Genomic DNA, 16,666 nt, shown 5'->3' with positions numbered 1-16,666 from the left:
TCCAAGTGGTTATTGCATGTTGTCATCTTAACATAGGCGATGGTCACATTAATTTGACCGGGCCGTGTATTCCGTATATTAAAAATTGACGATGAATCACCGTTTGTGACTCTAATAATGGTTTAGGACAGCGTGTGAATTTCGCACATAAGGATTTTAGGTTATGTTTATCGTAACAAGCTACCATTGTTATCATGACTGAGGTTGTAATTTTCGCATTCGAAAGAGGGGTGAATAAATTTCCCACGAATATTTTCGTATTATTTACGTATACTGTATACCAATTGTGAGAAATACCAGATGTTATACATAAAATCTTGAAAAGTGGATGCTGCTCTCAGTTTGGGCGACAAATTCTCAAAATGAGATCTTCTGTAACTTCGTAAAAGAAACAGCTGACAGTCCTATATATTGCATAAAGATTTTGCTGCAGTTTCTGTATTCTGTGGCTTATAACGACAGTGAAACTCATTGTTAAATACTTTTTGATGGACGAGAAAAACGCTCAGTGCTGTCCGAACTTCGACAGTACTACTGAAATCTTTTACTATGAAATCTTTCACTATGAAACTGCAAAAAGGTGGAAATTTAAGGAGATGGGACCTGGGTAAACTGAAAGAACCGGAGGTTGTACAGAGTTTCAGAGAGAGCATAAGGGAACAATTGACAAGAATGGGGGAAAGAAATACAGTAGAAGAAGAATGGGTAGCTTTGAGGAATGAAATAGTGAAGGCAGCAGAGGATCAAGTAGGTAAAAAGACGAAGGCTAGTAGAAATCCTTGGGTAACAGAAGAGATACTGAATTTAATTGATGAAAGGAGAAAATACAAAAATACAGCAAGTGAAGCAGGCAAAAAGGAATACAAACATCTCAAAAATGAGATCGACAGGAAGTGCAAAATGGCTAAGCAGGGATGGCTAGAGGACAAATGTAAGCATGTAGAAGCTTATCTCACTAGGGGTAAGATAGATACTGGCTACAGGAAAATTAAAGAGACCTTTGGAGATAAGAGAACCACTTGCATGAATATCAAGAGCTCAGATGGAAACCCAGTTCTAAGCAAAGAAGGGAAAGCAGAAAGGTGGAAGGAGTATATAGAGGGTCTATACAGGGGCGATGTACTAGAGGACAATATTATGGAAATGGAAGAGGAAGATGAAATGAGAGATACGATACTGCGTGAAGAGTTTGACAGAGCACTGAAAGACCTAAGTCGAAACAAGGCCCCGGGAGTAGACAACATTCCATTAGAACTACTGATAGCCTTGGGAGAGCCAGTCCTGACAAAACTCTACCATCTGGTGAGCAAGATGTATGAGGCAGGCGAAATTCCCTCAGACTTCAAGAAGAATATAATAATTCCAATCCCAAAGAAAGCAGGTGTTGACAGATGTGAAAATTACTAAACTATCAGTTTAATAAGCCACAGCTGCAAAATACTAACGCGAATTTTTTACAGACGAATGGAAAAACTGGTAGAAGCCGACCTCGGGGAAGATCAGTTTGGATGCCGTAGAAATGTTGGAACACGTGAGGCAAAACTGACCCTACGACTTATCTTAGAAGAACGTTTAAGGAAAGGCGAACCTACATTTTATAGCTTTTGTAAAGTTAGAGAAAGATTTTAACAATATTGACTTTAACACTATCTAGCATTTGTAGACTTAGAGAAAGCTTTTGACAATGTTGATTGGAATACTCTCTTTCAAATTCTGAAGGTGGCAGGGGTAAAATACAGGGAGCGAAAGGCTATTTACAATTTGTACAGAAACCAGATGGCAGTTATAAGAGTCGACGGACATGAAAGGGAAGCAGTGGTTGGGAAGGGAGTGAGACAGGGTTGTAGCCTCTCCCCGATGCTATTCAATCTGTATATTGAACAAGCAGTAAAGGAAACGAAAGAAAAGTTTGGAGTAGGTATTAAAATCCACGGAGAAGAAATAAAAACTTTAGCGGTTCGCCGATGACATTGTAATTCTGTCACAGACAGCAAAGGACTTGGAAGAGCAGTTGAACGGAATGGAAAGCGTCTCGAAAGGAGGATATAAGAGGAACATGAACAAAAGCAGAACGAGGATAATGGAATGTAGTCGAATTAAGTCGGGTGATGCTGAGGGAATTAGATTAGGAAATGAGACACTTAAAGTAGTAAAGGAGTTTTGCTATTTGGGGAGCAAAATAACTGATGATGGTCGAAGTAGAGAGGATATAAAATGTAGACTGGCAATGGCAAGGAAAGCGTTTCTGAAGAAGAGAAATTTGTTAACATCGGGCATAGATTTAAGTGTCAGGAAGTCGTTTCTGAAAGTATTTGTATGGAGTGTAGCCATGTATGGAAGTGAAATATGGACGATAAATAGCTTAGACAAGAAGAGAAAAGAAGCTTTCGAAATGTGGTGCTACAGAAGAATGCTGAAGATTAGATGGGTAGATCACATAACTAATGGGGAGGTATTGAATACGATTGGAGAGAAGAAGAATTTGTGGCACAGCTTGACTAGAAGAAGGGATCGGTTGGTAGGACATGTTCTGAGGTATCAAGGGATCACCAACTTAGTACTGGAGGGCAGCGTGGAGGGTAAAAATTATAGAGGGAGACCAAGAGATGAATACACTAAGCAGATTCAGAAGGATGTAGGCTGCAGTAGGTACTGGGAGATGAAGAAGCTTGCACAGGATAGAGCAGCATGGAGAGCTGCATCAAACCAGTCTCAGGACTGAAGACCACAACACCAACAGTATGAAATGAGAATGAATTAGGTAATGATTTGAAAATAAAAAATTGTGTTCAAAACTGGTCACCATTAATGTAAATATGATAGCAAGTAAGACAGAAAATTAAAGAAAGTATTACCTTGAGTTGGTACATTTATATATCTTGACTTTCCATACTGTTCGTTCTGATTGTAATCTCTAAGTATCTAAAATGCTTGACAGTACTCCTCAGTATCTGTTGATATTTTTATCTTTATGAACTCCATAAATGACACAAATTTCCGCTTCCAAGACGCCATTGCTATAATTATCCATACATAGTAACTCCTCTTCCACTTTAGATCTCTTTATAGTGGCTGTCTCAACATCCACAAGCATCTGAGTTAGTGATGTAGGCAAGCTGAGAGCGTGCCGCAGATCCGCTTTCAAGAAGAACTTAGGCTGTCGTCAGTAGACTATCGCATCTGCAGTGAGGACGATCCTCCCGACGCAGAAGGAACTCGTGGATGAGTCTCGTGTGGCCGATGCGCAGGCGGCAGAACACAACGGCATCTTTCAGAAAGGCCTGAAAAGTTGATTGCCACACCTCTAATCGCTGTTAACTTGTTTTGGGTCGTAGTAGCCTACCATTACAATTCCCAGAGTCTCAAAATATTGCTTCGAAGTTGTAGTCGTAAGTCGGTTCTCGGTATTCCGACGTCAGGTTGATCTCCTGCAGTTGTGCCTTCAGCTAGACTGTCGGCGAGTTCATTTCCTGCATGGCCTGTGTGGCTCGGTGTCCAGATGAAAGTCACTATCTTCCCAGAGGTGTAGAGGATAATCAGTAGGTCCTGGTTGTTGGCAACCAAAAGATTTTTGGGATAGTACAGCGATATGCCTTTTAAACAACGGCACGGATCAGAAAGTTCGTCTTGGCCAGGGATTCAACGTACCGCATAGCCTTAGGCATGGCAACCAACTCAATTGGTTGAGCGTGCTTATCTTGTCCCCTTGCATTTGCAAAAGCGTAACCAACCCTGTCTTTGACTTTCGATCCGTCCGTGTAGATATATACCGAATTGGAATAACCGCAGAGGATCGACTGGTACAGGAATCAGAGAAGGATAGAATCAGCATCCTCCTTGGGGCCACAAAAAAGATCCATCCGTATCACAGGACAGGGTGCAGACTACACGGGGTGTCGAGAGCGAGCTTCAGGAACACAGACTTAAAAGAGGCTGTTGGAGGTCCTTCAGTAGGGTATCGAGTAGGATCCCAGCTGGTCTGCTCAGTGTTGGGAAATACGCAAAGAATCTGGAAGGCTGGTTGTGGAACAGAGCTGAGTGACATGGGCAAGTAGTCATCCGACAGATTGTGACTGCGTAATTTGCCAGAACATGCTGTCAACACAGCTCTCGGAAGGCCCCCGTTGCCAACCTGCACGCCAATACGATGAACAGTGTTCAACAAGCTCAGTACGGTCAGTGCTGTCGACACACAGGCAACGCATCTATAGTCCAACCGGGATGAAATCAGCACTTTGGAAAATCCCAGAACTATGCGGTCCGCGCCCCACGAGGAGTTACTAAGAAAACGGAGAGCATTTATCTTCCTCATACAAGTTTCCTTGAGCCTGCGGATATGTGGTAGCCATGTTAGCTTGTTGCCATAGAAAATACCTAAGAATTGAAACATTTCAACGACTTCAAGTGACTGGTCACCGAGATAAATTTCTGGCTGCGGGTGGACAGTCTGGAGCCTATAAAAATGCACAACTCGTGGTTTTGCAGGATAAAACTGTCAGCCGCGATTCAGGGCCCAATCATGTAATCTCCAGAAAAACCCCCTGAGTTGGCGCTCAGCGGTGCACAGTGATGCAGAGGCACAGTACAGGCAAAGATCTTCCATATGCAGAGACTGTGCAGCCCACTGCATTTACGATGCCGTTGATCGCGATAGCGAATAACTGACTTTATTCACAAGCGGACCTTTTATATGCAGCCTCATAAAGAGCATAACTGGAGTGAAATGTCATAACACCGTTTTCACGTTGGCTGTCGAATGAAAGATATTAATTCAAAGATGCCCTATTGTGAAAATAGCTACAGGAAAAGATTTGAAGATTTATGTCATGTGTCACCCCTTAGTTACACGCTTATAGTAGTATTGCATTATTTATCTAATTATTTTGGCTCATTGCGCGTTCCTTCTATGGAAGAACTTCAGGAAAATGGCCTCTTTCCTCTGCAACTAAGAAGAATTTGGGTTATGTAGCTGGGTACCGCAGAAAACTGAAATAATTTTTCCTTACAGTGGAAATACGTAAAGCAATCTGAACTTATCCTTGATAACGAAGGTACTAAAAGTGTTGGATTTAATGGCAGCAGCGGCAGTTCATTTCAAAGACGGAAAAATGGTTACGTTCGTTGTGACATTTGTTACCAACCACGACTTGTAACCAAAATAAATGAGCATGTTCTGGAACCTCAAACCACAGCGCGATATTAGCAGATATTTATGTGTATATCCTTTGATTAAAAATTCTTTCTCTTAGTGTAATTCCGTGTATTTCCATGACTAATGGTCTTTGATGCTCCTCTTTTGATTTTTTTGTACGACATATTTCTGTTGTAACTCTGAATTTGAAATATTAATTATAGAGGCTGATTTTCTTAAATCAGGGCTTTGCTATGGCATTATGGTCGTGCATAAATAAAAAGTGACTTTTACCGATAGGTAACTTTAGTTAAAGCGGCGAAACGCTCCATATTACGACATTAGGGTAAACAATAAAAACGTTTAAGCGCAACAAGGGAAATACTTTTAAAACTATATTACTAGCTGCGAGGAGTTTTATATTGATGTAAAGGTGAGCTTTATAGTCGCATAAATATTTTATTTGAATTTTACTTCACTCTAGGGACAGCTTCAGTAGGCACTGGAGATCAGTTTCCCACCCAGTCATATTCGTTGTGTAGAGTGGTCAGAAACAGTCTGAAAAGCTTGCAAGGGTGTTGCTGGGGAGGCTACGCTAAGAAATAATTGTCAAGAACAAAATTCGATACTTTGCGGAAATCAGGTCACTGTGCTCGCAAATTCAAGTAGTTGCAGACGATAAAATGTGCTAATGCACAGACATGGGCCCGTGAGTTACCAATTGATGAAATGCTCATTACGAGTTAAAAAGTGCCTTTTTCGGAAGTGATAAATTTAGGCTAGGTAAGCAAATGCTACGTTTGTTCGGTTTGAGGAAACCAAACGAAGAACGTTTGGCGACACTGTCTCTGGCAAGCTGCTTGAATTTGCGCGAGTAGTGTCCTGACTGGGTAACTCCAATGCAAAATAACTCGGAAACGTCGCAACGTATAAAATGTTTTTTCTAACAAGTATTTTGCAGCACAATCTACCCTGCAACACCCTTTCAAGCTTTCCATGTTGTTTTAACCATTCTGTATATGTTACTATGTTGTTACAGTTTCAGTTTCGGTGAAATACGGGAACACGTGACCTAATACTGAGCCTACGATTTATCTTAGAAGGTAGGTTAAAGAAAGGAAAAACAAACAATTATAGCATTTGTAGATTTAGAGAAAGGAATCGATTGATACCACACGTCTTGAGCTATCAAAGAATTGTCAGTTTGGTAATGGAGGGAAGTGTAGAGGGGAAAAGGAGACGAAAGCGTAGATGCAATAAGCAGTTTCAAATGGATATGTTGCAGTAGTTATTCAGACCTGACGAAGCTTGCAAAAGATAGACTAGCATAGAGAGCTTCGGACTGAAGACCACAACAACATTTTGTTACATAAATGTCCTTTTCCATACAAAATTTTATGACCACCGAATGTTCTATGAAGATGAGATGTAGTGAGTGAGCGAGTTGGGGAAAGGGGTGAGGGAGGGGAGGAAGGGAGGAAGGGAGGATGGAAGGAATGGACAGAGGCACAGAAAAGAGAGAGAGAGAGAGAGAGAGAGAGAGAGAGACAAATGAGACTAATTAACAGACGTCAGTGCGTCCAAAACTTTTTACACTGCCGTTCGAGGTGAGGGAGGAGGAAGAGATCACTGTTTAACGTCCCGTCGACAACGAGGTCATTAGAGACGGAGCACAAGCTCGGATTAGGGAAGGATGGGGAAGGAAATTGGCCGTGTCTTCTCAAGGGAACCATGCCGGCATTTGCCTGGAGCGATTTAGGGAAATCACGGAAAACCTAAAGAAAGATGGTCGGAGGCGGGTTTGAACCGTCGTCCTCCCGAATGCTAGTCCAGTGTTCAAACCACTGCGCCACCTCGCTCGGTCTTTCGTTCGATTTCGTAGTTTAAAATTGTGCGGAATCCATAGTGGTTCTCTAAGCGTGGCCGATTTGATCGCTCACGTGAAGGAGAAATTCATCACTGTTCAGCGTGTAGATTCGGGAAAGACGGCAATTTCTAGGATCTGAACGCAAGATTATGCGACAGCGCACCTAATTATCTCACATTCCTCAGTGAAAAACTATATGAGTTGACTATTGTTCATACCGTGTTTTACCAACTTGTTTCTCCACACTTGATCATTAACAGCGGTGTAAGCAACAACGTTTCACTACGCTACGCAAGAATAGATAACAGTAATGTGAACTGAGAAGTGTCAAATTATGCCGGATCACACAAGCTCTTTCATAGGAAGCATATCGAGAAGAGAGTGTGGGTAAGCCGTTCTCAAAAGTCAATGGAAATCCACGGTTCATACAGCGTGGAAGATAGTATAATGGGTATACATGGATATGTAAATGAATGTGTGTTTCTCGAAGAATGACACGAATAGTCAATATCTGAAATCTTTCAGTGTGGCCTCCCTACAGACCACACAAGGAAAACGTCGAAATAGGCCATCTGTATTTTCTTAAATACACGCTTCTTGCTGCCCAACACCGCAGTAAATTGGAGAAATGTCACCTTTTAGGCATTTTGGTTATTACTCACTTACCACAGCTCTAAGCTGCGAGTGAGGGTGTAAAATGTCCAGTTTACTAAAGTACAGTGCGTGAAAATTATTTAAGCTACCACATTATTTTATGAAACTGGATCTGGAGTGCAGTATTATCTGAAAAAGAAATGAGAGTGAGGGAAAACTGGATCTATTTTAATATGGTGTTACACGAAGCTATTAAAATTAATTCGGCAGGTAGGACATGAAATGAAGAGGTATTCTACTAATGTATACGAAACACATTATGAGTGGAAAGTACAGGTTATTTATCTGGGTAGTAAATTGGCTAATTATCTGGGTAATAAAAAGAAAAAAAGTTTAGGTACAGTTAAGAATTGCATTAGGTAAAACATTTTACTGAGGATGATGAGTAAAGCAGAGATGGAAAAATAAATTCAAAATAGGAACAGACTGAGGGCAGCATCAAACCAAGCGAATGACAGACCACTATGAATAAATACGTCTTACGCACAATAAAGTAATCATATTTTGACATAAGTGAAACATTACGACTAGCTATTATTGTTGTATTTTGGTCTTCAGTCTGAAGATTGGTTTGATATACACTATGTGGTCAAAAGTATCCTGACACCCCCAAAAACATGCGATTTCAATATTAGGTGCATTGTGATGACACCTACTGCCAGCTAATCCATATCAACGACCTCAGTAGTCATTATACATCGTGAGAGAGCAGAATCGGTCGCTCTGCGGAATTCACGGGCTTCGAACGTGGTGAGGTGATTGGGTGTCACTTGTGTCATACGTCTGTACGCGAGATTTCCACACTCTTAAACATTCCTAGGTCCACTGTTTCCGATGTAATAGTGAAGTGAAAGCGTGAAGGGACACGTATAGCACAAAAGCGTACAGGCCGACCTCGTCTGTTGACTGACAGAGACCACCGACAGTTGAAGAGGGTCGTAATGTGTAATAGGCAAACATCTATTCAGACCATCACACAGGAATTACAAACTGCGTCAGGATCCATTGCAAGTACTATTACAGTTAGGCGGGAGGTGAGAAAACTTGGACTTCATGGTCGAGCGGCTGCTCATAAGCCACAGATCACGCCGGTAAATGCCAAACGACGCCTCGCTTGGTGTGAGGAGCATAAACATTGGATGATTGAACAGTGGAAAAACATTATGTGGAGTGACGAATCACGGTACACAATGTGGGTATGGCGAATGCCCGGTGAACGTCATCTGCCAGCGTGTGTAGTGCCGACACTAAAATTCGGAGGTCGTGGTATTACGGTGTGGTCTTGTTTTTCATGGAGGGGACTTGTACCTCTTGTTGTTTTGTGTGTCACTGTCACAGCACAGGCCTGCATTGATGTTTTGAGCACCTTCTTGCTTTCCACTGTTGAAGAGCAATTCGGGGATGGCGATTGCATCTTTCAACACGATCGAGCACCTGTTCATAATGTACGGTCTGTGGCGGAGTGGTTACACGATAATAACACCCCTGTAAGGGACTAGCCTGCACAAAGTCCTGACCTGAGTCCTATAGAACACCTCTGGGATGTTTTGGAACGCCGACTTCGTGCCAGGCCTAACCCACCGACATCGATACCTTTCCTCAGTGCAGTACTCCGTGAAGAAAGGGCTGCCATTCCCCAAGAAACTTTCGAAGACCTGATTGAACGCACAGTGTTACCGATTGAGGGCGCCACGAACTTTTAAGTCATTTTCTCTCCACGATATTCTATCGTGTGTAGGCAGAAGCCTCTTCATCTCCGAATAACCACTTCAACCAGCACGTATTTGAACCTGCTTTAAGTACTATCTGTCGGTCTTCCTGTGGAATTTTTACCTCCCACTCCTCTCTTCATTATTAAATTGTCGATTCACTGACGCCCCAGGACGCGTCCTATCAATCAGTCTCTTCTTTTAACAAAGTTACACCTCAAATTTCTCTTCTTCCCAGATATATTTAGTATCTCCCCATTAGTTACGCCATCTACTAATCTACGAGCACGTTTCACTTCTCTACAAGGCTACACGCCAGACAAATGCCTTCAGGAAAAATGATATCCTAATACTTAAATTTATGTTCGAAGTTAACAAATCTCGGTTCTACAGAAACGATTTTCTTGCCAGTATGAGTCTATATTTTATATCTTCTCTAAATCGGTCGTCTTCAGTTATTTTTCTGTCCAGATAGCAAAACCATCTACGACCTTTAGTGACTCATTTCCTAAAGTGGATATAATTACCTCAGCTACGACTGATTTAATTCGATTACAATTCATTACCCTTGTTTTGCTTTTGTTAACGTTCATCTTACATTCTCCTCTCATGACATTGCACTTCAGAAATCTTTGCAGATTGTGACAGAATGAAAAGTTATCGGTAAACCTCAAAGTTTTTATTGCTTCTCCAAATTTTTCTTTGACCTCCTTTACTTTTTGCTTAATGTACAGGCTAAGTAACGTCGAGGATATGCCGCGAACCTGTCTGATTCCCTTCTCAATCACAGCTTCCCTTTCATGTCCTTCGACTCTTGGTTCTGTACCAAGTCGTAAGTAGACTTTCTCTCCCAGTATTTTACTCTTGCTACTTTCGGAATTTCAAATACAGTATTAAAGTCAATATTGTTAAAATGTTTCTCTAACTTTACAAAAGTTATAAAATGTAGGTTTGCCTCTCCTTAACCTCTCTTCTAAGATAAGTCGTAGTAGGATCAATATTGCCTCTCGTGATCCAACATTTGTCCAGAACCCAAACTGATATTGCCTTTGGTCTGCTTCTGCCAGTTTTTTCATTTTTTTTTTTTTTTTTTTTTTGTAAATAATCGGTTCAAATGGCTCTGAGCACTATGGGACTTAACATCTGTGGTCATCAGTCCCCTAGAACTTAGAACTACTTAAACCTAACTAACCTAAGGACATCACACACATCCATGCCCGAGGCAGGATTCGAACCTGCGACCGTAGCGGTCGCGCGGTTCCAGACTGAAACACCTAGAACCGCTCGGCCACTCCGGCCGGCGTAAATAATCGGTGTCGGTGTTTTGCTACCATGACTTTTACCCCTGTTTCGTATATCTTGCACACCAGATGGAATGCCGGCCGCAGTGGCCGAGCGGTTCTAGGCGCTACAGTCTGGAACCAAGCGACCGCTACGGTCGCAGGTTCGAATCCTGCCTTGGGCATGGATGCATGTGAAGTCCTTAGGTTAGTTAGGTTTAAGTAGTTCTAAGTTCTAGGGGACTGATGACCTCAGATGTTAAGTCCCATAGTGCTCAGAGCCATTTGAACCAGATGGAATAGTTTTGGCGTGGATGGCTCTCCCAAGGATATCAGTAGTTCTGATGAAATGTCGTTCACTGCAGGGGCCTTACTCCGTCTTAGGTTTTTCAGTAGTCTACCAGATTCTTCTCGCAGTATCAGATCTCCCATCTCATGTTCATCTGCTTCACACATTACCAACTGGAGGTTGAAAGTGTCAAAATGTCATTTTTTAAATACTGTGCATTCCTTACGTAGAGCGCACTGTTTGAGTAATGACCTATTGTAGTATTTGTTATTCTTCCGCTAAATATCAGGCGTGCTTATAGTGCTGCAGAGGGAGACTCATTTGGTAATATTTGGAAGGGGATTTTCCAATACCCGTCGTCTGTATTATAACCATAGGATACCTCCTGAAAACGTTGGTCGGAACTGGTGGATGGGAACCTTGCATTTACTGTTTGTTTGAACTTATCTCTGAGGAGCGTTCACATCTGAATTAATGGTGACTAGTTTCGAACTATTTGCTCATTTTAAAACCACTACCAGAATTATTCTCATGATATTAACGAAAACTGCGTAACAGATTTATAAACTTCGAGCTGTAAATTTTACGCTATGAAACTTCCATTAATCACGGGACGACAACTCAAGTAACGGTTTGAAAACGAACAGATATGTCCGAAGCTAGTCACCGGAACTCAAATGTGAATGCGACAAAGACGAATTAATGTAATAGTTAGATTAAATAAAGTTGCTCATCCTCCTGCCAACACAATGTTGGAATTCCTCAAGGATCTATTTTTACTTTAATTCTGGGACAGCCGGCCGAAGTGGCCGTGCGGTTAAAGGCGCTGTAGTCTGGAACCGCAAGACCGCTACGGTCGCAGGTTCGAATCCTGCCTCGGGCATGGATGTTTGTGATGTCCTTAGGTTAGTTAGGTTTAACTAGTTCTAAGTTCTAGGGGACTAATGACCTCAGCAGTTGAGTCCCATAGTGCTCAGAGCCATTTGAACCATTTTTGAATTCTGGGACGATATGTCCAGAGACAAAAATTATGAAAGCCTAGTGTACTTAAAAGTGCATTTGTTTGTACAGATACAGAGTACAGTCAATGACGTGTTCGACAAGGGCAGTGCAATTATGTCTTTAATGCATTTACAATCTGTCATAATATTGACAGTTGGAGAACGATCCAGCAGCGAGTTGGTTAAAGATTATGCTTTTGTGAATGAACTTCATTAATCATTGGAACCGCATCCTAGTCGATAATGTAAATTGGGTTGCCTGTTTTAAGGTGCACGAAATAATTTCCAAACCAGTTTTATTTTGGCCGGCCTGTCTATTTACCCTCAGCAGCACGCATCCGTTTGTTACTCTGTCGGGAAGCGCTGCCTTCACGTGCCGGTCACACCATACAGTGTGGAATACTGTTATCGACAGTCGCCTTGCTGAAGAGACGACAAAAAGAGCAGCGGTAAAATAGCAGCGACCAGGCGTTAGCGTTATCTGCCACTACAGTCGTGAGTTATGCAGCGGCCCTAATTCCCCAACACTAGAGAATGATAAGCCGGCTGGCTGCCAAAGCGCAACCAGTCCCCGTGTCGTTGAGCACAGGCTTCAAACGTGCCTGTGTGTTGTGAAATCGCCCTGGTAATTTAGTTTGTACCATTCGTTCTCTTGCGGCGGCCACATACCCCACGAAGAAAGCGGTCAACAGTGGTAAACAAAATAAAAGAATGGAAGACTGATTAAAAAGAGCATGGGGAGGGGATGTAGCCTTTCGCTCCTACTGCTCAGTCAAAAGATCGAAGTAGCTGTGGTAGAAACAAAAGATTAGCACATAAGTGTGAGTAAAACTGAGGGGAAAAAATATCAATAATAACATTTGCTGACGACATTGCTATGCTAAGTGGAAGTGAGGAAGAATTTCAGGACCCGTAGAATGGAATCAACAATCTAATGAGTAAGCACTATGGAACGAAAGTAAACCACAGAAAGACGAAAGCAAAGAAGAGTACAGAAATGAGACTAGCGGAAAACTTAGACATCGAAATTTGGGACTAAGAAGTAGACGAAGTGAAGGAAATCTGCTACCTAGGGAGCAGCGCGGGATTAGCCGAGCGGTCTCGCCGGCATGGTAGCTCAGTGTGTTTGGTCAGACAGCTGGTTGTCCTCTGTAATAAAAAAAAAACTGAGTGGAAGGATCAACAAACGAACTTTAACGGATGTCATGTGACGTCCGCAACAACCAAACACAACTATCAACAACGAAGAAAATGCAAAAAAACATGCCGGCACGGTAGCTCAGCGTGTTCGGTCAGAGAGCCGGTTGGTCTCTGTAATAAAAAAACTGAGTGGAAGGATCAACCACCGAACTTGAACAGGATGTCTTGCGTCTGATGACCTTAGCAGTTAAGTCCCATATGATTTCACACACATTTGAACATTTTGCTACCTAGAAAGCCATATAACACATGACAGACGAGGCAAGGAAGCCTTAAAAAGCAGACTGGAATACGCAATGAATACGCAAAGATGTGTACTAATATCAAACATCGGTCTTAATTTGACGAAGAAATTTATGCGATTGTACATTTAAACAACGTGAGATGTGGTAGTATAGAAAGATATTGAACATTACGCAGACTGATACAATAAGGAATGAGGAGGTTCTCAGGTCAAGTGTTAAGCCAACAAAGAATAACGTTCTTAGCTCCTGAGGCAGCCGTGGAGGGTAGAACTGTAGGGGAAGTCAGAGATTGGAGCATTAAAAAAAATTGAGAACGTTGGGTGTTAGTGCTACTCTCAAATGGAAAGGGTGGCACATAGGACAGGAATTCGCGGTGGGGTGCATCAAACCAGTCAGAAGATTAAAGACTCAAAAGCGAGTAAGTGTTGCCTTTCTACTATTTATTTAGGAAGATTATGGCGGGTAATTTTGGTTTGGAAAAAAACTTGTATGATTCTTGGGAAACTGTTTAAGATTGAAATGGTTTCGATGCACACACTTACTTGTTAGGTTTATTAGAACCCAATTAGAGGAAAGATAACACCTGACATCATATTGTATTCTCTACAGCTGACTCTTTTATTTCGTCATACATCCGATCTGTGCAAAGTTTGTTGAATTCTGTGTAAATGACCTAAAACTAAAGGATTTCCTATATTTGAAGGAAAGCTGTGTGAATGAATTGTATTTTCTGTGATGTGTTTCATTTAACTGATATTGTTAATTAGCTATGAAACAAAGATTATTCGGGTGATGTAAACTCTGCAGTTTTGCAAATGTGTGGAAAATACCGGGAAACAAAGCTACAGAATCAAATATTGTAAGCTATACGCTAAATAAAGCTATTTTTGGTCTGAAACGGAAGGAAAACAGAAGAACAGAAATCGTTTTGTTGTTTGCAGATGAGTCAGGAAAAGTGTGTGGTAGTTATAAAGCTACTTGCACAACATAAGTTATTAGTCATATAAGGTATGTGCAAAACTATGTAAATATTTGTTTTTCAATCCAGTAATCTAGAACTAATGTCCGCCACATCATAAACGTACAATCTTCCGTAACTCAGTTACGTAACATGTATCATTAATTATGTATGTAAACCAACGGAAAAAATTTTCACCTACTGTCGCTTCTTTCAAGCTGAAATTCAATTGTTATCATATAATAATAATTTTCAACTGAACAATTAAAAAAATCCCAATGAAGATAGCGCAAACATTGCAGAACCATGTTTTGGTACAGAAAAACTAAATGAACGGTGCCTTGGATAAGGCCGAATATCCGTGCAAATGATTTCACCATTCTGGAGAGAATTTTCTGATTTTTAAAGCGAGGTACGGTATGCAATGGGTGCTACATGCGTAATGAGGCCTATACTAATTTTGCGCGGCATGACTTTACATTAATGCGTCGGGCGTGAAAAGGGCAAAAAGCTATTCTGGTTAATGTTCTGTTGCTCTGTTCAAATGGAAAGTGCGATTTTATTAACACTGATTAGCATACAAGTATTGAACGGATATCAGACAATTCCAGCACTTGACTCCGCTCAGAAACCAGTAGAAAAGTAATATTTCCAGAAACAGAAAGACAAAATAAGGAGCTGATCTTCTACCGTTATAGTAACAATGTCATTGATATCTCCAGAACTGCTTGGCGATTGTGAAGTAACAGCACAACATTTAGTTGGTATGTTACGATTTTGTCATGTTGAGTCAAAGCCGATTCAGTCGATGTACCTTTTCTGTGGAAGCCACAGTGAACTGTTACTGTATAATTTTTACATGATAATTAGCTGCACTTTGGCTTTGTTTCACATCAGATTAGTTTCATTCTCTGTAAATTACTTCTTCTGAGGAAATTGATTTTTTTGTAAAGTTATAAGCGTGGTCGTCGGCCACAAAAATCGGGGACGCACAATGCCTTTTACTTCGCTAGCCTTTTTCTTGTCTTGCAGCGCAATTTTTGAGTAGCAGTCAGTCGCTTCGGGGCAGTGTTAAAGCACACAACCAAAAGTTAATTTTTATACAGTAACGTGTTACAGAATGTGAAATGGAAGAGTTATTTTGATGTCATTACAGTAGTAAGTCATAATTAGTAAATGCCTCGGATACAAGACATATCGAGACGAAACCTGTGTTGTAATTGCTCACACCAAAAGTCCAGCAAGCATTGTGGCTAAGGAAGATAGTATAGCAAGCGGTATCTATGTATTTTAAATGAGACGTGAAGATACTGTAAAATCTTAACCACGCACTGTTCACACGACTGCGCTTCTGTTTAAAGGCAACAGCAACGATGTTTTCTTCTTCTGTCTTTAGAACTGTAGGACTGGGGACTCTTGCATCAGGGAAAGCGTTGTGATTCATTCTGGAACAACATAGTTGTATGATCTTTCGTAGCTCTTGTTAACCAAACCTGCAAGCATCTCATTTCCTTTTTCGTAAGTCATTTTACAAGGAAAGATTAGCAAGCAAAAACTAGATTCTCTTATATTATTCTGTTCTCGGAATGACCGCTACGCGATTGTACACTGTTAATCTGACTTCTAGTATTTTGAAAATCTAATGTAAATTAACATATTTAATGTGTAGTATAATTTATCTTTGAACAGTGGCATTGTCGTTTAGTGGATGAGGTAGTTAAGGTGAGAAGTGAAGTGTTAGTTATTTGTTGATATAACGACCCCAAAAATGCCCACTAGCCACTTAGGATAATTTCGACAGCCTTTGCAATAGTTTGGACAGATGTTAGAACACCACGTTTTTGAAGAGTAATATCAGTGAAATAAATTTCATATTAGTTAAAATTCCAGTAAAAAAATCATAAATAGTAACAATGTCTAACTTCAGTGGCTTTTTGAGTGCATGGTTTTCGTGTAGGTAGCAGCTAAAGGTCACAGCTAGGTCGCAGAAGTTAGCAGAGTCAATTTGATACTCGAGAAGTAACAGTTAAAATAAAGATTAATAATAAACAGTAGTTACGTTACAGTTTTGACTCCATGGCAAAACACGGTCGTTACACGGTGACAGCTCATTTTATTAACGTGTAATTTGAATCGTGTCTAACAGTTATCAGTTCTCCGTCATATGAGTATTGTGAGAATGTGACAAAGGCTAGCCGCCGTCTCTTTCGGTAAAAGTAACATACCAACCCTTCTACATCTACGTCACTCTCCGCAAGCCACCTAATGGTGTGTGGCGGAGTGTACTTTCTGTACCACTAAGCCCTCCAACCTTGTTCCACTCGCGAATAGC

The 16,666-nt window shown here is 41.1% G+C and overlaps 1 protein-coding gene across 2 annotated transcripts in view; it reads right to left on the bottom strand.

The window, feature by feature from the left end:
* LOC124615739 (multiple C2 and transmembrane domain-containing protein) overlaps positions 1-16,666 on the bottom strand; it is a 1,088,825-nt gene that overhangs the window by 324,951 nt on the left and 747,208 nt on the right. The window lies entirely within an intron of this gene.

This window comes from Schistocerca americana, chromosome 5, assembly GCF_021461395.2.
Source record: "Schistocerca americana isolate TAMUIC-IGC-003095 chromosome 5, iqSchAmer2.1, whole genome shotgun sequence".
Lineage (NCBI taxonomy): Eukaryota > Metazoa > Arthropoda > Insecta > Orthoptera > Acrididae > Schistocerca > Schistocerca americana.
Note: the sequence above shows the minus strand (reverse complement) of the source record. Positions and strands in the feature narration are given on the sequence as shown.